Source organism: Thamnophis sirtalis, unplaced genomic scaffold (genome assembly GCF_051295495.1).
Source record: "Thamnophis sirtalis isolate CommonGarterSnake01/CBP01778 unplaced genomic scaffold, rThaSir2_p1.2 scaffold_4, whole genome shotgun sequence".
NCBI lineage: Eukaryota > Metazoa > Chordata > Lepidosauria > Squamata > Natricidae > Thamnophis > Thamnophis sirtalis.
This window is the reverse complement of record NW_028261384.1, coordinates 99,159,140-99,180,673: the sequence shown is the minus strand read 5'-3', so window position 1 is coordinate 99,180,673 and position 21,534 is coordinate 99,159,140. Positions and strand designations below refer to the sequence as shown.

Sequence of the window (21,534 nt, the reverse complement as noted above, 5' to 3'; positions counted from 1 at the left end):
ACAAATATTCACTGTGGGCTTCATTTCAAAATTGCAATAATTTTCTCCTAGAAATTTCCCATCAACAGAAGTGAAAGGGCAGATGCTAAAGAACATGTCAGAGTTTCGAGTGTATCTGTACTGCTATTAGTTGGTGACTTTTTATACTAAGGCTTTGTTTAGAGAAAAGGTTGTTTCCAATAGATGCTTTAAACATATTGTTAAGTCCGTACATATACATGGAAAAAGCATGAATTAAATAAGATGATTAGTGAAAGAATTAAAGGTGATAATAGGTTCTGAATGTGGGTCATGGCTCTTTTGGTAGAGTCAAAAATTTGTCATGAAAAAAATGTTTGTTTGATACTAAAATTGTTTTGGAAATGGATTCCAAAAGTTCAACAAGAAGCCTCCATCACAGTATATATCATTAAAAAAATAAAATGACTTGGTTGAAATTTAAGGGTGAGCATTCTGGAAGGAGCATTTTAGAATTCTGGAAAGGGTAGATGTATATCAAAGAGCACTAATATTTATATTAATATAAAAATCATTAAAAGTTAAGTTATAAATGTGATAAATGAAATTCAGCAACGAGTATCAATAGCACTTAGATTTATATATAGCTCCATAGTGCTTTACAGATTCTCTGAGTAGCTTACAATGTCAGCAAATTTTCCCCAACAATCTGGGTCCTCATTCTACCAACCTCAGAAAGATGGAAGGCTGAGTCAACCTTGAGTCAGTCAGAATCAAACATCTGGCAGTAAGTAGAGTTAGCTTGCAATACTGCATCCCAACCAGTATGCCACCACAGGTCAAGTATGACATATATATATATATGATAATTCCTTGTTTGGTTAAGGTACTTGTGGATAAGGAATACAATAGTAATATTTGAGGTACAGAAACAAATTCTCACAAAATCAAAAGAAAACAAACTGAAACCGAAGTCCAGACAGCTATAAAAGGAAAAAAAGAGAAGAAGAAAAGAGGAAAGAGAAAGGACTTAATATTGTGCAGGCAATAGAAAGAGGCAAAAGAATTTAAACCTTGATTTTACTATAAATGAGGCTTGCATTTCAGACATAGCAGTCCTTGAAATTCTTTCATATTGTCTTTACTATGTTTTTTTTCAATGTCTTTTTTTTTAAAAATAAAAAACACCTTTTGTGCTTTTTTTAGTCCAGCTTTTTTGAAACAAGTCTGATATGAAGTAGATATGAATATGTACCTTTGCATGCAGGCAATGCTATGTTCTTGGGTGACAATCTGAATGATGTGCAGCATATGTTACATACAGTATGATGCAATAAGTGTACATTTTGAAATTATATTGAACACATAGTTGTGTTGACATGGTAACTCTTGCAAATAATTGCAAGCATGCAGTTGGAAAACTGAAGCAAAGACCTTACTGCAGGAGTTTGCAGTTTGTGTAGAATGTTTATTAAAAATGAAGCAATTATAATAAAAATAGTGTGTAGGGTTTTGTGAGGAATGAGTATGTGTGAAAGAAAAGGAAAAGGGCTGTATATACTGTAAATGAATTTGGATGGGCTGCATTCTGGTAAGACCGAGTGGCTTTGAGCAAATGGAGCTCCGGGTTCCAGGACTTTAACACGATTAGTTCTAAATAGGGTTGCACTACCCCAAGTTCAGAATGTCAGAAAAACAAAAGAAATTCTTTGACAATAGTAAGAATAGTTTACTTAAGAAGTGTCCATGGTCAAACAAACAGGTAATGAAAAATGAATGGGTTCTGAATGAACAGAAAAATGAGTGACTGGTACAAAAGAGGTGGACCGAGATGGTTTGTTATAAAACAAATATAAGAAGGAAGAATAACTGGATTAAAATTGTGATTGGATGGAGCTGTTGAAAAATATATTTATTTATTTATTTAACTTATATACCGCTTCATAGGGCTTTCAGCCCTCTCTAAGCGGTTTAATTTTTTTTTTTTTAGCAAATTGAGTCAGCATATTTCCCCCAACAACAATCCAGGTCCTCATTTCACCCACCTCGGAAGGATGGAAGGCTGAGTCGACCTTGAGCCGGTGATATTTGAACCGCTGAACTGCAGATCACAGTCAGCTAAAGTGGCCTGCAGTACTGCACCCTAACCACTGCGCCAAAGGTTAAGGTAAAAAGGTTAAGGAACAAAAGGCTACCAAGGAGGATGTGTTTCAACTTGGGGAAATGAAATATAGTTTACAAACATAGACAGTTACAGTATGAAAACTAGATTTAGTTCTGGTTCCTTCCTTCTGATTTTGGTTATCTTACTGGGTTGCATACTGCTTTGCATAATAATGCTTACCCTGAAAGGAAGGAGTCTAATCAATATGTGTATATGTATGTTTGTTATGTCAATATCTCTTTCTATCCACTAACTATGTATTTTCTATTGTGGAATGTTTAACATCATGCTAAGTTTTTTCTTCTTCTTTCTCTTATGGTATGTATTGTTCTGGTATTGAAATATTTTCTTCATATGTTTATAATAAGTTTCAGTTAAGAAATGATGAAAAAGAGTAGCCATTTCATAAAAGGAAAAGACTGATTCCTACTGTTATAAATAAATAAAATATCCCATAGCAAAACCCATTTAAGAAAGACATATATTTTATGCATAGAAAAAAACTATGTATAGGAAAGATAAAATGGTCATTTAAAAAGACATCTGTTCTAACTCAAGATAAAGGGGCTATAAATAAGGAGGCATCTGTTTTAATTATAGATAATGAAACATTTATTTCTAATAAGCTAACACATTCCATTGGCCAAAAACCCTATATAAAAAGAGAACTGGGGGAGCAGTCCATTACGGCTGCCACCTAACTGTATTTGGCAAAATTGTGTCCAATAAATATATTTCCTTCGACTTCCACTGATCTCTGTGTTTTATTCGATTCCCAGATTACATGAACCATAGGAAAAGAAAGTATCTGACCCTTCCAGAAGAAGCTATTTAAAGATTCATACTTGGAAATGAATTTGGTAGAAATTTATGAAAGAAAAGATGCTGTGTTGCTTGTCAGACAAAGCAATATCCATCTAGCCAAATACTAGAATCTCCCAAACCACTGGAGATTCTAGAACGCCACTGAAAATACTTGAATGCCAAAGAACTTTAATCTACCAAGGAACTTTAATTTAAGACTGAAAATCAAGTCAATTTATTCTAGTCCTTATATTTGGGAATAAAAGTGGCTTATGTTATGAGAAAAATATGGTCTTAATAGCTATTGCGTAAGTATGTATATATGTGTGTGTCTGTGTGTGTGTGTATGTATGTATGTATATGTATACGTATACGTATACATATACATATACATATACATATACATACATACGTATGTATATCACCACCATTATCATTTTAGCTGCAGGATAAAGGCCTCTTCCACATGTTTCCAACCAATACAGTATAGGTTTTTCTATCTTGTCTTATAATGCCGAGCATGTATCTTTCCATATTTAGGATAGTAGTAGGACCAAATTTTGAGACAATCTGCTCCAGATTTTGCACAGTCTACTTTTCAACTATAGAATTAGAGTATGCAAAATCTGGAGCAGATTGTCTCAAAATTTGGTTCTACTACTATCTTAAATTATTCCCTTACTGCAAAAAGAAAGTTCTTTTGTCAGTTTCCTCTGATTCTGCAGATGGAGATAGCTAGTTTTCTGAATGCCTGATTTGCTCATCATTGTACTACAAGCTTCTCAAGTATCCATGATCAGTTCTTAAACTTGGGAGAAGAGGAATGTGTATCTCAGCAAACCATATTCCAATTCAATAGCACTCCAAAGTGAAAGCAGCTGCTAGGCTTTGATAAGACTGAATTGTCATGCAGCGGCACTACTTCCCACCCAAGCAGTCTCCCTAGTTTCTATTCAGTGACAGAGCCATGGGAACACATCCAGGAAGTAGCAAAGCTGATCAAATTTGAAGCTCAGCCATGACAACAAAGGCCAAAGTAAAAAGGGTGGATGAAAAAAGGACAAAATAAATATATATGGTAAATTCAAATAGTATTTCCAACTTTCCTCTAAAGGCAGAGAGCTGGAATGATTAAAACTGATTAATAAACAATTAAAATAGCAATAGCACTTAGACATATATCACTTCACAGTGCTTTTACTGCCTCTCTAAGTGGTTTACAGAGTCAGTATATTGCCCTCAAAAATCTGGGTCCTCATTTTACTGACTTTGGAAGTGAAAGGCTGAGTTAACCTTGAGTCTGGTAACATTTGAACTGCTGAACTGCTGGCAGCTGGCAATCAGCAGAAGTAGCCTGCAGTACTGCATTTTAACCACTGTGCTACCACAGCTCTTAATGTTAAAATATAATATCTTTTCTTTTTAGTAGTAGCAACAGTATTATTATTAATAATAATATTGCTTAAACGTTTCATATACAGGTAGTCCTTGACTTATGACTGCAATTGAGCTCAAAATTTTTGTTGTTATCTGAGACAGATATTAAGTGAGTTTTTTTAGTAGAATAGAATAAAAAAGTTGGAAGGGACCGTGGAGGTCTTCTAGTCCAACCTTATGCTTAAGCAGGAAACCCTACACCACTTCAGAGTTATCTAATATCTTCTTTAAAACTTCCAGTGTTGGAGAATTCACAACTTCTGGAGGCAACTTGTTCCACTAATTAATTTTTCTGTCAGGAAACTTCTCCTTAGTTCTAAGTTGCTTCTCTCCTTGATTAGTTTCCACCCATTGCTTCTTGTTCTATCTTCATGTGCTTTAAAAATAGTTTGACTCACTCTTCTTTGTGACAACCCATGAGATATTGGAACACTGCTATCATGTCATCCCTAGTCCAGGATGAAATCAACTTACCTTCGCTACTTGTTTGCAAATGTGAGTGTGCGCGTGTATTTTTTATCAATAAATTAATTTGATAGCAGATGTTAAGAAATTAGTGGAATAAAGTGGAATAACGTATTAGAGGTTGTCTAGTCAATGGGAAAATGTCTTAACTTCTATAAACAAGAGTGTCAATGAACCTCAAATATTATTTATAATATTATTTCTTGGATTCTTCCTACCTCTTTGTTCCATTGGACAAACTCTGTATCAAATATTATATCAAAATCCTATTTTCTTTCTTCATGATTTATGGATACATCTAATATTATGTCCCATCTCACAAGGCAACTATTTCTTATCAAAATAATGAAACATGCATTTATTGTGACATCATGACACATGTGCCACTTTTTTGTATATGCATCACAACTTGACACACAAGGGTGTAGAAATCTGTAGGTCAAATCGTTATACAAGTGTACATTAAGGAATTGGGAGGAATTTGTGTCATAATATATGCCTTTCTTCTAAAGAGACAGATTTCAAACTTTATACATTTTCCTCATAAGGAAGTTACTTACCTGCTAATTGCTTTCCTGCTTTAAGTACCTTCCCCGATTTACAATGTCTCTTTTGAGATGTCTTCAAAACAGCATAGTATTCTCCAAGGGTGGTCATTTTGTACCCAGACAATTCATTAATGAAACTAGAGACACAGTAGTAGCATCCTTTGCCTAGTGCCAAACGTTGTCCATATCCCCCTTCACATTTCTGACAAACGTGTTTTGCTAAGATCTTCTCTCTTTTTATTTTACTCTATAATGCTTATCCTTTACTGCTTTTCAAACCAAGGCAATATATATATATTTTGATTAATAGAAAAATCTTGATATAGCTTATCGGGCTGGTGTGTAGGTCAACATCTAGTGGCAAATAGAGTTGACTGGCATGGAAGCAGTTACAAGAACTATCCCAGCCCCAACAAAAATGATAGATTCCTGGCATGATGTTATGCTGCAAGTCAGTCAGAGAAGCATCTTTCAAATGTTGGTCCTTTCAGATGGTACTGGAAAAAACCATGACCTTGCTGGTTTTGGCTTAAAACTATTATGCAGATTTATGTTGAACAAATGTATGCACAGAATTTTTAATGGGAAAAGGACAATGTAAAGAAGATTATTGCTATCTGTTCTATTGTATCAAAGAAAATGATTCAATGCAACCTCCCCTCCCCCAAAAATAGTAATTAAAAGGCTAAAGTGCAGCATTCTTAATAAATAATTTCACCTCCAAAACTGTGACCATACAGTTCAGGAGAGAAAGAAAAGAGAGAGAGAGAAAGAAGGTCTGGAGGGAGGAAACATTGATAGTAATTGGATGTTGTAAAACTGGTATCATGCCAATGCATAACCAGCTGGTGTTTACGAGGGTGCCACAAGAGGATGTGATGGATGCCAACCTGCAGCCAACAATGCAGATGCCCTTTTTTCAGTCAAGCAGAATTGTTTTCTGGTGGGGCAGAAGTGCTGAACATTTTGTTAAAAGCTAAGTCATCCATATACTTTTTTTCATGTGCAACTGCGCATAAGAGACAGCAAGAATCTTCCAAGCTGCTTCTCTCTTCTTTCCAAGTGAACTCATCCTACACTCGGTCCTCAACCAATGCTTTCCTGCCTCATTTCGTTTGGTTCCCTCCACCTACCCCCTGACCATTTCTCTCCAGTAATCCTATATAAGTGAATATTTTCTCTTTTCTTTCCCATGTGCTTCACTGTCTCTCTACCAAAAATGCTTACCAAGCAGGAATGTGGAAATTCACTACAGTACTCAGCATCCTAATATGAGGACATGGTTCTCAAAATGAATGCGGTCAGTGGAACAATGCTCTACCGTAAAGTTAGACGATTAGAGGAGTTTAGAAGGAGAAATAATACCTGCTATCTGGAATATAGTCGTCATCCCCCAACCTGAGATTTGAACAGCTTCCACCCCACTGGTGTTTCAAAGGGTTCCTCAGTCATGTCTTTTGAGAGGATGACTGGTGCTTTTCCCTCCCTTCCCTTCCCTTCCCTTCCCTTCCTTACTTCTTCTTTGCCACTAATGTTCCAGCTGGCTTACAATAAGCAAAGAAAATGTTGGATTAATCTAACAACCATGTTTTTCACCTAATGACCATGTTGATATGTTCAACAACAAGAAGCAGCAAAGAAGACTGTAAAATCACAACCCCTTAATAATCGCATCACTTAGCAATGAAAGTTCCATCCCCAATTGTGATGGTAAAGTTGAGGATTACCTGTATCGCCTCTTATCTGCAATATTAAAGGCAAAACACCAATCCATCATTTGCTGGGGGAAAAAAAACTATTGTAGAGATGCTATCGCAGTTACCTCCTGGTGTGGGCTTCCCAAAGGCATTAGATTGGCTATTCTCAGAAATAAATGCTGGTCTGAGAAGTCTTAGATCTTAGATCTTAGATCCAGAACAGCTATTTTTATATGTTTTAAGCTTTAAGACAAATTTCTCACTAAGGAATGCTTAATTAAATATGCCTTTGAAAGTGTTTTAAGTCTGTAGGAAGAACTAGTGATGATTGAATGCCTTTTTGTAAAAAAAAAAGTACTCTTCCTGATAGAAAAGCACTGTGTTAAAAAGAATGGCTTTACTTTATTTATCACCGTAAATTCATTAGTTTTCTAAGCACAGTGATTTGGTTTGGGAAGGGGATATAAATCCAATGCAATCAATCAATTTATCTGCATATAAAACAGAACATGACAGAAAATTGATTGTGAAAATAACGGGGTTGCAAGCTGAAACTTCTATTTTTGAATGCTCCTTTCAAGTGTCAAACTCCACGCAAGAAGAAACCTAATGTATCAGTTAGAATATACTTAAAGTTTACTCCTAACTGTGCTATGTTCTATTCTGTACTAAGGAAGACTGTCAAGGTTTTTTCTTTTTTTATTGCAATGGAGCATTTGAAAAATATCACATATTAATTCTGCCATGCATCAAATTACTAGTTATCATCTATTTTGCTATCTGTATTATTTCTAAACAATTTCCCTGTACAAATGTGATGGTGTAACCCAGTTACGGATTTACTATCTCTGTGAGAATAAGTCTTCTGTAAAACACTACTGATTTTAGTTCACTGATTACACCACTGGACCCAGACAGTGCCCAGTTATTGCATAAATTAGTAGTAGTAGTAGTAGTAGTAGTTCTTGGGAGAACACCCAATTAACATTGTATAAGTGAACTACAAAATGATGTAATACATATATGCAAAATTGGACATTGCAATCTTAATGAATAGTGGATAAGGCATAGCTTACATCATTGTCAAAGAAAGAGTAAGGGGGAAAACATAGATGGATTTTCTGGATTCTGGAATGTCCAGGGCAAAAATATTTCACATATACATCCTCCTGAAAATTTTATACTGAGGAGTGTTGCAGGAATGAACAGGTGGGCATCAATGACCAATTTCTTTCTCCAAGAAGCAGTCTTAAGAAAGAAGTAGATAAAGTCTTAACTTTTAAAAAAGCTGCTCCAGTTTCAATGCTAGAACCAAGTTTATAACGAATGAAATAAAATTAAGACTGTATTTTAACATTTGCAGTTCTTTTATCTTACAAATGATGCAGTACCAAAGAACAGAGGAGTAGAAATTTCTGGATTAAAAGATAAACCATATGTTCTCTTTCGGAATGCATTTATGACTGCATTTGCTTTTCTAATAAAAATGGAAAATAATAAAATGGGAGAAGTAAGTCTTGTCTCAGTTATAAAAAGAATAAGAGAAATATACAGTATATTAAAAATATACTGTTTAAAAACAAAAAACAAAGCACCGTTGTAGTAGAAAAAAGCAGACACTGGCTAAAATGAGCCAGATAGAGATTTCTCAGCTCTGAGCCATGAATATTATTAAAAATCTTTGGACTATTATGGTTGTCAGTCAATCTTGACCTACCTCACATGGCTGTTGTAAAATTTAAAGGACATCTTTGCAAATAGGTGGGATGCAAAAAATTAACACCCCCTCCCCACTCCAATGCAAACGTTACTGCTTCAGTTTCTCATCCCAAAGGGTCCCTGTTGTTTTCTACAAATATCCTAAAGGAAACCTTCCTTCTCTCCCCTTAATTCCTTACCACCCTGACAATTCACTCTGACCTCTGGAGTTTTATGGTTGCTGTGGCTTAGCAACAATCCAAAGGCACATATAAACATTTCTCCTCTTTTTTCCCCCCTTCCCTTCTCACAGAGTGAGAGTCTGCTATATCTCCATAGTGCTATACTATTTCACTATGCACCGGTTACATCAAAGGAGCAATACGGGATCACCTTCTGTATTGGTCTATGGGTGCACCTACAGGGGCAGCCACACATCCCTTGTTGCCTTCATTGCCTCAGAAAACATTTGCAGCCCCAGGACACATTGTGGTGTCCTTTGCTTTTAGGCAGAGCTTGTTCAATCTGGGCTGGGATGTGGAGGGGGATGCTAGCCAGTTGCACTGTTTGGTGCAATGAATTACAGGAGGCATAGAAAGAACAATTTTCCTTTCAAAAAGATTGACTTCCCACCACCACCATAAAAGGACGCACAGAGGGGAAGAAGCTGTCTGTATTTTTCTTCCCTCCACAATGCAAACAGTAAGACAGGCAAGAGCTCAGCTGTGGGTCCCGCTCCCCTCCCCTTCCCCCTCCTCCTCTCCCTTCCCGGCTCCACTGACATTTCCCTGCATCGCCTCCCCATCTTCATCCGGCAACCTCCTTACCTGCCACAGGTTAGAACAAGCCAGGCCACCTTAAAGAACCTTCTGCCTCTGCCATCCTCAAGCCAGCCCACTTCACACAATGGGAGGCTGCAGTGTCTATAAATTCATCCGTCAGCAGCTCGGCTGTTTTCTTTCTGCACTCTCTTAGCTGCTGCTGGATACGGTTGTTCTTGGGTATACAGAGGTGATGTAGAGAGGGGAAGATGCAAGCTTTCTTTGGGGAGGGGAGTGAAATCACCCATTGGAGAAGAAGTAATGCAGGTGCAGCTCCCCCCACCAACTCCATTACACACTTGCCATCATACTCCTTCACTCCTCCTCCCCTCCCTGACCTTAGCAATGCAAGCGAGCTTCCTCTCGCTTTCCTTATTAGGACACAGTCACCGTGGCAACCAGGACTCCACCTGTCTTTTGGAGGCGGGGATTACGCCAGGCAGGCGGGCCAGAGAGATGGCAGTCGCCTCCGGCCTTGGCTGCCACTAGGCTGAGATCATTTATTTCTCACCCTCGAACTTAGAGCTGCCTTGATAGTGAGCCGGGCTGCTTATCCATCCCCAACTCAAGGTTATCCAGATGAGTAGAATTGCAACTTCTATCATTCTCAGTCAGAAGATCCCCACAAGAATTCTGAGACCTTGCAGGAAAAGATTTCTCTTAGTTTTTCTGGTCCTGGAATTCTCTGAAGGCTATTAGAGCTTTCTACACATGCTTGTCTATGGATTCACTGCTCCTTTACAGAGCCCTTAATGTTTCTCAAACCAGGCATCTCCTCTCAACCTTGTTACCTTCTAGTTGGGCTGGGAATATAGTTCCCAGAATTCCCGAGAAGCATGCAACAAGCTGAATAATATTGCATCAATAGCAATATCTGGAACTATAAATCCATAAGGTGATAACAAGGATTTATTTAGCTGCATAAGATGACAGCAAGGATTCCCTTAGCTCCCAGATGTCCATTTGGTGATCATCCAGATTTTTTCAGACAAGCAATGGTACACCTTATTTTGATATCTCACAAATAAATTTGTATTTAGTCAACAGAAGTTATGGTTTATAATATGCTTGGATGAAAGCTACTAAAGCGGAAAGTGTTATAGTGCATCTCTGATATCCAGATTTAGGGGCTTAGTGTGTAGTACAACTACAAGCCAAAAGACAAGGATTTCAGGATACGGGAAGAACATACCGAGGTCAGAAGATGATACTAAGGCAACTTTTGTATTTGTGCTACACGCTAAAGTTGAATTCACACATCACACACTTAATCATGGTTTATTGGCTATACTACGGTTGAGTCTACATCCTACCAAAACACAATTTATTATTCTGTAAACCCACATTAATCCACATTTGTTTTAATATATGTTGGATATTATATTTCTATGTCAGAAATAAATCTGACTAACAATAATTTTCCCTTTCCATTCAATCATGGCCAATTCTCAGAGACATCTTGAAGAAATACCAAGTTTCCTTGGCTTTCTTGGTTTGCTTTTGCCACCTTCCTTTCCTTTCCTGAGAAAAAGTGATTGGCCCAAGGTCACCCAGCTGGCTTTGTGCCTAAGGGGGAAACTAGAACTCACAGTCTTCCAGTTTTTAGCCTGATGTCTTAACCACTATACCAACTACCTTTCCACAATAATTCATTAGAGACCAAGATATAACAAAATTACAAAAGCAGAGCAGTTAAATAAAACTGTAAATAAAACACAAAAACCACAGGTGCTATGTCTAAAGTACATAGCTTAATAATTATAATTATAATATATCAGAGGTCAATAGCGACATTCTGTGGCCTTTATAAAATGAAAAGATTTGCTTTGATCAGCTCTTAGCATGATATCTGGATGGAAAAAAATCCCCCTCAAAAAAATCTAGCATCCAAAAACTGCTTTGGCTTTAACTTCCCTGTTAAGAGGATATGCTTCATGGAGGAGATGGTCATGAACATGGCTGAGAACTAAATGATATAAGAGCTTTTTAAGTTAGAAACAGCATATTGAATTATACTTGGAAATCTATTGAAAGCCAAAGCAATACCTAGAATCCTAATGTTATGTTCCTTTGTGATTCTGACCTGCTACCTGCTGCATTTTTTACCAATTACAGTCTCCAAATAGTCTACAGAGATAGTTCCACTTAAGCATTTTGCAAAAACCTAATCTATTGGTGATAACAACATGAATCATTGTTGCTAAGGCTTCCCATTCCCATACAACTAGTGCCGTAATACAATCAAAACTTGGTCAAGATTCCCCTGACTACGGCTTCCATTTGGGAATACAGTAGGAATTATGAATCCTGGAGGAGTCTCAAGGTAGAGTGGGACAAAATGCTGTCCTCTTCAGAATTACGACCAAACCAAACAGATGGCTAGACAGTTTCTAAACAAACAGCAACTCTGCTTGGTTGGAGAACAGCTTGTTTCATCGCATCTAGGCTTCTTAATGGTCCACTAGGTAAAAATTTCCAACAAATATTACTAAGGCTATCGGATCTATGAATGAAAATCCAAAAGATTACTGGATGGCAACAAAGAGAAACAGGTGATTGCCACCTAGTGATAGCCTCAAATTGGACAGCTGGTAGTTCTACATAGAATGCTAAGGCAAAACAAAACCACATTATACCTGGCCCAATGCTACATGTATGTCAGCCATGATTTGTGCCAGCAGTCACTGACCACAACATTGATTTTTACAAACCATTTTGATATGTTTGAAATAAAAGTGAATGTATGAAGCTTAGAAGAGGAAAATGGAAGCAGATGTGCAGTCTTTATCCACAATTTTCCCGTTATATTTTTGGAAGCTGGAACAATAGTTTGGATTCTATAGTATGGTGATTGCAAACCACAAGCAGGATGTCTAGAGAATTTGCTCTAATGCCACACACAATTTATAATCCAAGGTTTGCAGAGTCATTTTAATGGTGATGGGTGTGGGCGGGAGAATCCATTGATTTTCAGCCAACATTCTCAACCTCTACAAGCTCAATTTTACAAGCCAGGCTGCCAGACTGGCATCTGGCATACACAACTGCAATGATTTGTCACAAGCCAGTTGTAGAATTCATTACTAACTGGAAGCAAAAATCCCAAGAATCCTTTCATTAAAATGTCTGTCTTGCATAAGGAAGGACTTGGTTTGGCTGGATAGGTAGTAACTCAGGCTGCCATGTCCCCAAACTGGTTCTCTCAGTGCTGCTGCAGGCATCACCATCTTGTTTTTTTTCTTCTGCACATGCACGGAAGTATTGTTAGTACTGCGTATGCACGCGTAGCATGCATCAAGTGTGCACAGCACGTCCCTGAGCAAACCAGCAGTAGCAGCAGCCAGAACCAACCCCTGGCCTGAACCAATGTGGGTAATGGTGAAGATGTTGATCTCAGACAAAGGGCAATGCTCAAATCCATCTTCAGTCATGGAAATTCTCTGGGTGACTTTTGGCCACTATTGTCCCTTAGCTGTATCCACCTCTATTGTCTGTCTCTGTTGTGGGGTTAAATTGAAAGGACATTCTTATGCAAGCTATCTGGAGCTCTTGAAGGAAAACAGGATATAAAATTAATAAAACCCAACTACTTTTTATCATAGCAAATATTACTAAGCAAACTGTGAATGTTGCTCCAATTCATGTATTGAGAGCAGAAATCTATTTTGTGCCATGAGAGCAAGCCACTTTGTTTCCTTAAGAAAGAAACAGCTATCAAAGCAGGGTTTGTTTGTGGAGCACCTTGAATGGCATAAAATGCCAGGATCTATTTCAGATACATGCATGTACTGATTTTTGCTCCCCACTTTTAATACAGAATCCTTAGTGCATTTGTGGGTTATCAGCAAAATAACTCTAATTTTTATAAGCCCTGCCAGTATCGCCACAGAGTAGTTAAGGATCCAGAGGACTGGACTGCCCATTCCTGCTTCATTATGATCAGATGCAGAACAATAAAAGGATTTTCACCTTTTATTAATAGCAACAGGAATTTCACCAACTGTGAAATGCTATGTAGGGCTGGGTAAAGCTGAATCTGCTGAAAATTGTCTTTCAGCATTTAGAACCGTCTGCTTCTACATTTGATTTTCATAACACAAATTTATGAAGCTGACTTATACTGAATTAGACTGCTGGCCACCTACTTTCCAAAATTTTAAGCAAAAATCTTTTTTCAGCTTGGTACCAGGTTTCTTTCAAGCAAGGAATTGAACTTTGTAATATATACGGTGTTTTCTAGTTGACCAACTGTTGGAAAGTGACATGTTCATATTCCTGCACAAGTAATGATTTATTAGGTAGTCTAAAGCAAGTTATTGTTTTTCAGTTTGTTTACTAGTCTGTCAAATGAAGTTAGAAGTGCTAAAGCTCACAAGTGGGAGATTGGGGAGAGGGGAAGAATTTAAAAAAATGAATAGAACAATGGATTATGCAAACATTGTTGCTTCTTCAATGCCCCTTCTCTCAATCTGAGATAGAGAGACACTCTATGAATGAAAGGCTCTTTTCAATAATGTTTTGCACAATCTTTCTCCTTGCCTTCCTGTGCTAGTCATTCAGCAGACTTTACAAAAAAAATCAATTTTTAGTGCACACGTCTTTCTGCCAGGGCTCCTGACCTTTGGAAATTAAATATTACACTCTCTTCATTTCATTATGAATTTTGCATAGCAGTTTTCTGCTCTGCAAATATTATTTTACAATTCTCTGTATTATGTGATAGTTAATGAAAGCCTGTTAAATCTCGAATTAGATTGCCTTCATATGGCTGTACCTTTTATGGGGATTTTGTGGCATTACGAACTGATGTTTACTGAAAACAGTGATTTTAATTTGTACTAATCTGTAGCTTGCCTAGAAAATTTTTTATTTCTGGGGAACTGATACAATGCATGAATGTATAAATAAATAAATAAATAAGTAAATTATTCCTCTTACTAAGCAAGTGGCCAGCAACCTCTGGCTTCTGTAACAGTGATCAGTTTAGCAGGAAACAGGAAGGTGGGAGGTTCTTACACTGTGAAAGTTTAATGTTGAAAGTCACCAAGAGTTACTGTGTGTGAATTTGTTGCCCATATAAATTAGATTAATAATAAATTTGTTTTGGACTCTCCTTTATCCTCAAATAGACCTTAGCACTGACAGCACAATGTAGACTTGCTCCCCTCAAACTTGCATTCAACTGCGTCGAATAATTGGAGACTCTCTGGATAAGGCATGCAGTTTTTTTGACAAAGTTTTTCAGAAGTAGTTTGCCACTGCATCTTTCCTAGGGCTCAGGAAAAGTAACAAACCCAAGGTTATCCTTAGGCTTGTGCCTAAGGCAGGACCAGAACTCAGGGTCTCCCAATTTCCAGACTGATGCCTTAACCATTACACAAAATTGGTTAATTCATGCCTTGTTATGTAATGTCAAAAATACCAGATCCCCAATATGGATGCATGAAATTACTTCTTACTGAATCAAATTTAAAAAAAAAATATTAGAATAGATTAGACAGAATGTAATAGGTCATCCATGCCGAATATAGGTGTCTGAATTTTAGATACAGGATGCAAAGACAGTATCTCTGATAGATGGTCATCCTAGCTCTGTTAAATTATAGTAGTGAAGGAGAGTCTACCAGTTCTATCCTGTAATAAATTCACTTTAATAATTCTCTTTCACCTAAGATACACCAAGATCTTTAGGCAGCAAGAAAATCTTATTTATCCCTAAAGCCACTGGCATTCAGATCTACCACATCATTTTTTTATTCGGACTTGTTTATTCGGACTGTAAGAAGCTTTCACTATGGTCTAAGTAGTTATTCTGCAGTTCCAATTTCTCTCCGCACACTCAGTGAGCTCTCAGTAAATACTAGATTCCATTGTAATTCTTCTTATTTTTGGTATAAGTTTAGTGCTGTAAGATTTAAAGTAGCACTCCAAACCAGCAAGGAATGTATTATGTACAAGGACCAGCTTCCCTTATGGCTCGAAGCTTCAATTTGGTTACGGTATACTGTTTTACTGAATAACTAAAATAATTTCTGACTGATAAGAACCATAATTTTTATTTCTGCAATGACATCATGACAAATATATTATTTACACTATCGCCATCCAAATGTCCGGGCTTATAATATTCTGGACCCCTGCATTAAAATATGTCTTGAACCATACTTTAAAACATTGGAAGCTGGCTTCTACAGTTTGCAAAGCAGGCAAGCACATGATGGCTTAGCATAATGTGAGAATCAGGTCAAGAAATAAGTGTTTTCAATGCTGTCCAGCATTTCCTTTGTATTTCTGAGATGTCTAATCTCAAGGGAAGTTTTACACAAAATCTGTTTCTATATATGAATCATTCTTGATGGATGAGGTGATGATAGATTCTAAAATGCCTGCATATGTTAAAATCCTTTATAAAGGAAATAAAATAACGATGCAGCTGTTTGGAATAATTGGTATATAAAAATATTATTTCTATTAGTTCTTCTTGGAAGGCAGAAATTTCTGCATCTAAAGTTGCATTTGGAAACCCCAAATTTTCTCTCCCTCCCTTGTTTAAGGGGAACTTTGACATGATCTCTATAAGTTTGATTGGAGAACACTTTAAAGTGTTTATTCTTATGTCTGTTTTGACAGCTGTACAGATACAGTTGTTAAAATGCTCATTAATCCTCTACATTTGGTCTTTTCAAGAATCTCCGCCCACCCCTACCCCCAGCAGCTGCAAATTCTCCCAACTTTAATGTGCTTTCATGTGGCTTGTACTCAAAAGAGTAGGAGGAATGAGATGGGGGAAGAGTTGGGTACAAAATAAGAAAACAACCAATTTTAAATCCTCCTCCCTCTTCCATGCCATCCACGCCAGCATAGAAAGCAATTGAACTTGCCATGGTGTCACCTCTTCCTTTCAAAGGCCAAGGTCAAGTTGATCCTTGTAATCTCCTATTTTTTATGTTTATAATTTTATGTATATGGGGTTTTGCAACATATCCCTGCCTGGCGCATGTCACCCAGGTCTCAGCTGACAAGGACATTTTCATAGCAATTTAACTGCACGAAAACAACAAAGACAGCAGAAGGGTAGAAAAGGCCAACCATTTTAAAATTACTGCATTTTTACTCCTTTTTTCAACTTCTATTTCAAACTGATTACGGAATAGTATGGATTACACCAAGGACATCTGAAGGAGGGCTAGTCCTTTTGCATTGGTAGAGAAATCCCTTACAGCTTTTTTTAAAGAAACAAGAATATGAATGGCTTTTTCTGTATTGCAAAGTTACATTAATCTGAGACCTGCACATTCCTCAGAAATCAACACTGACTTCTTTCCATTCTTCAGGTAGGGTCCTATTCCTTAGCACATTTGTTCAATAAATCATCATCCTTATCATATAATAGGGAGGAAGGAACAGAAGGGAAGGAACTATGATATCCCCAAAGTTAAATAATCAGCACCTTGACTATAGCAGGTTCTGCAGAGGATGGGCTCAGGCAATTACTTCTTGGCTTAATCATTCAGGGGACATCATGGTTGCGATCCAATACATATCTATCTGCCAGATCCTACTGAACTCAGTGGGGTTTAATTCAAAAAGACCTGTACATCTAATCCAAATGAAGTCTCATTTTGATTCTTCTAATTATTTGTATCAGAACCTCCTCAGATAGCCATTAATCCTCACTGCTTTTGGTAACTCATTGTTGTTCCCCTAGGAGGATTAAAGGGGGAGGAAAGGGAGGGGGGAGATTGCACCACAACCTTTTTTGTCATGGGGGAATGGAAAACCACTGTGCTCCAGTTGCTGTCTTTTTGCTTTCTTGTTATTTTTTTTTCCATAGGAAGGGGATCAATTGAACAAGCTAGGGGTTATGAAGCAGGAGCAAAAAATACCTCTCTAATAATTCCTAAAGCAGAAAAGAGATGGTGCCGGGGCTCTATAGTTGCAGGAAAGGAAAATTTGGTGAGTAAGATAAGACAAGAGCCCATATCAATAGGAGGGACCCTGCAGCTCCAGAGGACACATGCATAAATAACATCTCAATGATTATTCTTAAGCGCTATGATGGTAGTTAACCGATTTAATTTTCCAACATTCACTGAAGCCCTGCGATATTGTGAAGACTTGGGGAGGCAGTACAAAGATTGAAACTATTCCAACATATGGAAATATCTTAGTATTCCTTCTGTCTTTTATCTCAATTTATATAGAGTTTACCAAAAGGGAAGCTACTTGCAGGGTCTTGATGGTGCCTCATAAACAGGGGTGAAATTCAGCAGGTTTTGATGGTTCTGGAGAACAGGTAGCTGAAATTTTGAGTAGTTTGGAGAACCGGCAAATATCACCTCTGGCTGGCCCCAGAGTGGGGTGGGAATGTAGTTTTTGTAATATTCTTCCCCCAGGAGTGGGGTGGGAATGGGGATTTTGCAGTATCCTTCCCCTGCCACGCCCACCAAACCACGCCCACAGAACTGGTAGTAAAAAAATTAATTTCACCACTGCTCACAAGTACCAGACAGATGAGTGTATCCCAGAAACCTTTGATGAATCTAGACTTGGCTCAAGTGCATGGAATGGGGTATATAGGAAAGAGACAAGGCAAACACAGGAATTGGATACTGAAAACAGGCATGGGGCTGTGGTTGTCACAATCATAAAGTTAGATTGAACCAACTTAGAAATGGACTGCGGGGATTGCTGCAGATGAGTTGGCTAAAGAGGATAGAGGGGATGGAAGGAAGGCTTCTTAACCGGCAAAGAGCAGCAAAGAACAAGGAAAGGTGATGAGAAGAATGTCCAAATGTTGCTCAGGAGAGAATAGTCCCAATGACACATTAAGATTCCATATTTTTAACCTAGGTTAGAAATTGTAAAATTGCAGGTATTTTCTGATGGGACCTGACTTGCAGCATTGGCTTTAACCACTATTAAGAAAAAGCAAAGAGAACCTGAGATATTCCAGAAGCTTCTCAAGTACGACGTGTGAGAATGTGAATAGTTTTTTCAATGTTGCAAGATTATATTGCATCAGCAGTGCTGGGTGGACCTGATAGAAAATCCAAGCATCATCAAGGACTCCACAATAACCCCATTCCTGAGTTAGATTACGGTAGGTAGATAGTTAAGAAATAGATAACTAACATTTGGCACCTGAAAAATCCTATTTCTCTATATGCCAGTTGTGGTAGGGGGGAAAATGAAATCATTTGCTTATCTTATGAAGAACTCTTGATCTTTCTGTCTGATGAATTCAATGACATTCAAAAGAATATATTCTACTACATCTTAGTAAATCTGCTCAATGAAATATTCCATTTCACTTGCACCGATAACATCAGTTGCTACTGGATTATTTGACCTGAGCAGCTAAAGAAGGAAGACCAATTTCTAAACTAATCAGATTTCTTTGACAATATTTGGCAGCCAGTTCCCATTCAGCCACTGTACTATGAATGTTAAAAAGGTCAGATATATATGAGTAAGCTCCCTTACCACGTTTAATTCTTGTTCAAGCTTTCCAAGCTTTACTTATGCATGGATAATATTTGGCAGACACAATTTGAGACAGAATGCAAGATTTTGTCAGGGACACAGCTACTAATGCCTCCCCGTCATTCTTCCTCTTCTTTACAAATAGTGAAAGATAGTAGGTTTCTACCAGTTAAACATTCACATCCCAAATGATCTCTTTCCCATCTGGATCTCAAATTAGATGAGTTTTTCTTTTCCTTCCTTGTTGTTGTTGATGGATATATTTGCTATTATACATATGCTTCTTGCTTACGTTCATTGCTGTGCTTCCATCAGTTATATAAGCAATTAAAATTAACTTTGCGCTCAGTTTTCTGATTACATTGCATATAATAGCAGCACCACTGAACAAAGAGTGACATATACAGATTATTTTTTATTTATAGCCAGGTCTCTTTTTTGATATCACCACCATTATCAGTACCTATTTTTCAACAAGAGGCTATGATACAAAAGTCCATATTCTCACCTCCAATATAATATAAAATAGTATCTCCTTTTCGGATTTTTATAAAATAACAAAATTTAAATAGCTAAATATTTCAACTAATTTAATTACTTTTTTAAAATTCATCCTCCATGGTAAAATTGTGATCCATCCATTTTGCCCATTGTTACATCTCCATATGATTTCTGAATTGCACACAGGTAACCCTCTATGAATTAGGACTCACCAATCCATGGTTTAGAGTCATTAGCTCATTGTTTAACCAAGAACAAAAATGGAGATTTATACAGCTTTAAATGGGTTACCATTATGAAACTGACCTTATTTGGTTTTAATGGGTCATAACTGAGTAGTGGTGGCACAATGCAGTATTGCAGGCCAATTTGGCAATTGCCAAAAGTTTGATCCTCACCAGCTCAAGGTTGATTCAGCCTTTTAACCTTCTTAGGTTGGTAAAATGAGGACCCAGATTGCTGAGGGCAATCTCCTCTGATCGTAATAAAATTCCATATTCCAGGCTTGAAATTTTAGGCCTGGATAACCTTGAACTATGCTGTCTACATTCCAACCTGAGCTTAGTGCACAAGATAATTTGCCATAATGTCTTACCTGTTAATGACTACTTTTACTTCAACTGCAATAACACAAGGGCTATCAATAGATACAGACTAAATGTAATACTTTCTAATATTCATTGCATGAAAAATTATTTCAGCAATAGAGTAGTAAATATATGGGATACCCTACCTGATCCTGTTGTTAGTTCCTCTAACCCCCATACCTTTTACCTTAAGCTGTCTACCGTGGGCCTTACATGTTTCTTAAGAGGTCCATAAGGGGCGTGCATAAGCGCACCAGCAGGCCTACCATTCCATTTATATGTACTCCTTTTATGTATTTATGGCTATGTTTTGTTATTTATATCCATTTATTTGTGCCATTTTTTCATGTACTTTCATACTTGTTTTCTTGTACTTGTTGACAAATAAGAATAAATAAATAAATGTGATGACCCTGTAAGCTACTTTAAGTGGCTGTAAAGCACTGATTATATATGTGTGTGTGTGTGTGTGTGTGTGTGTCTGTCTGTCTGTCTGTGTGTCTGTGTCTGTGTGTCTGTGTGTCTGTGTCTGTGTGTGTCTGTGTGTGTCTGTCTGTCTGTCTTAGGTGCTATTGCTATTGCTTGCTTGTTTGTTCTAGAGCAAATTCCAGGGCAAATGTTAATTAGGACTGAATAGTTGTTCTCTTCCTTGGTTCACCCAATTAAAGATTTCATCTGACACTTTGCACTGGATTAATCAGTGACAAAGACATTGAGATATTTAAAGGTCATACTTTATTACAACCACTTTCTTTCTTAATAATTACACCTTCCATCCCTTTATTGCAAACCCAATACTTTCTTACAATTATAGCCATCTCAGTCTTTCACCTGAAGGCCAGTATTATAAATATCCATCAGCTATTACTTATTGCTTTAAAATCCCAGAAAAGAAATAAGGCACTTCTATATGAGGAGTCTGAGCCAGTTCAGCAGTAATCCACATCCTCTGTGCCAATGTTGGAGAACTAAGCAAACTTATTTCTGGCTCAGCCTTGGAGTATTTGCAACCACATAAAACTAGCCATTTCTTTAAAGCACTGCAGTACTGAGTATGTGGAAGATCCGTTTCCCTAACTGCAAGAACTCTTGCTCCACTTATCTCTGGACTCCAGCAGCTTTATCAAATCTTCCAAGGGGAAAAGTAGTGCCACAACTTTGCAGCTCCTTCTTTTAGGAGCTGCTCAGATTTTTCTGCATATTCCCAGACAAGCCTACACAATGTACAGTAGGGATGAGTGTAAGCAACTTATTTTCTTTTTGTGTGAACCGGGGACAAGGAATGCTTGTTTCTCCAGGATTTGCAGGAGCTAAGGGCAGGCCAGTGATTCTTTGTTCCTAGTTCTTGGGGCTCAAAGGTCAGCAAAA

General features: G+C 37.5%; 1 protein-coding gene across 10 annotated transcripts in view; it reads right to left on the bottom strand.

The window, feature by feature from the left end:
• The window catches only part of SRCIN1 (SRC kinase signaling inhibitor 1), a 309,886-nt gene that overhangs the window by 98,320 nt on the left and 190,032 nt on the right, over positions 1 to 21,534 (bottom strand). For 2 of the 10 annotated variants that reach the window (XM_087713554.1, XM_087713553.1), the window contains exon 1: positions 9,599 to 9,905. The exons of the other annotated variants lie outside the window; for them this stretch is intronic. The gene's annotated coding sequence lies outside the window, so the exon portion shown is untranslated. Of the gene's footprint in view, positions 1 to 9,598; positions 9,906 to 21,534 lie in introns of those variants that run through there. 10 annotated transcript variants of the gene reach the window in all.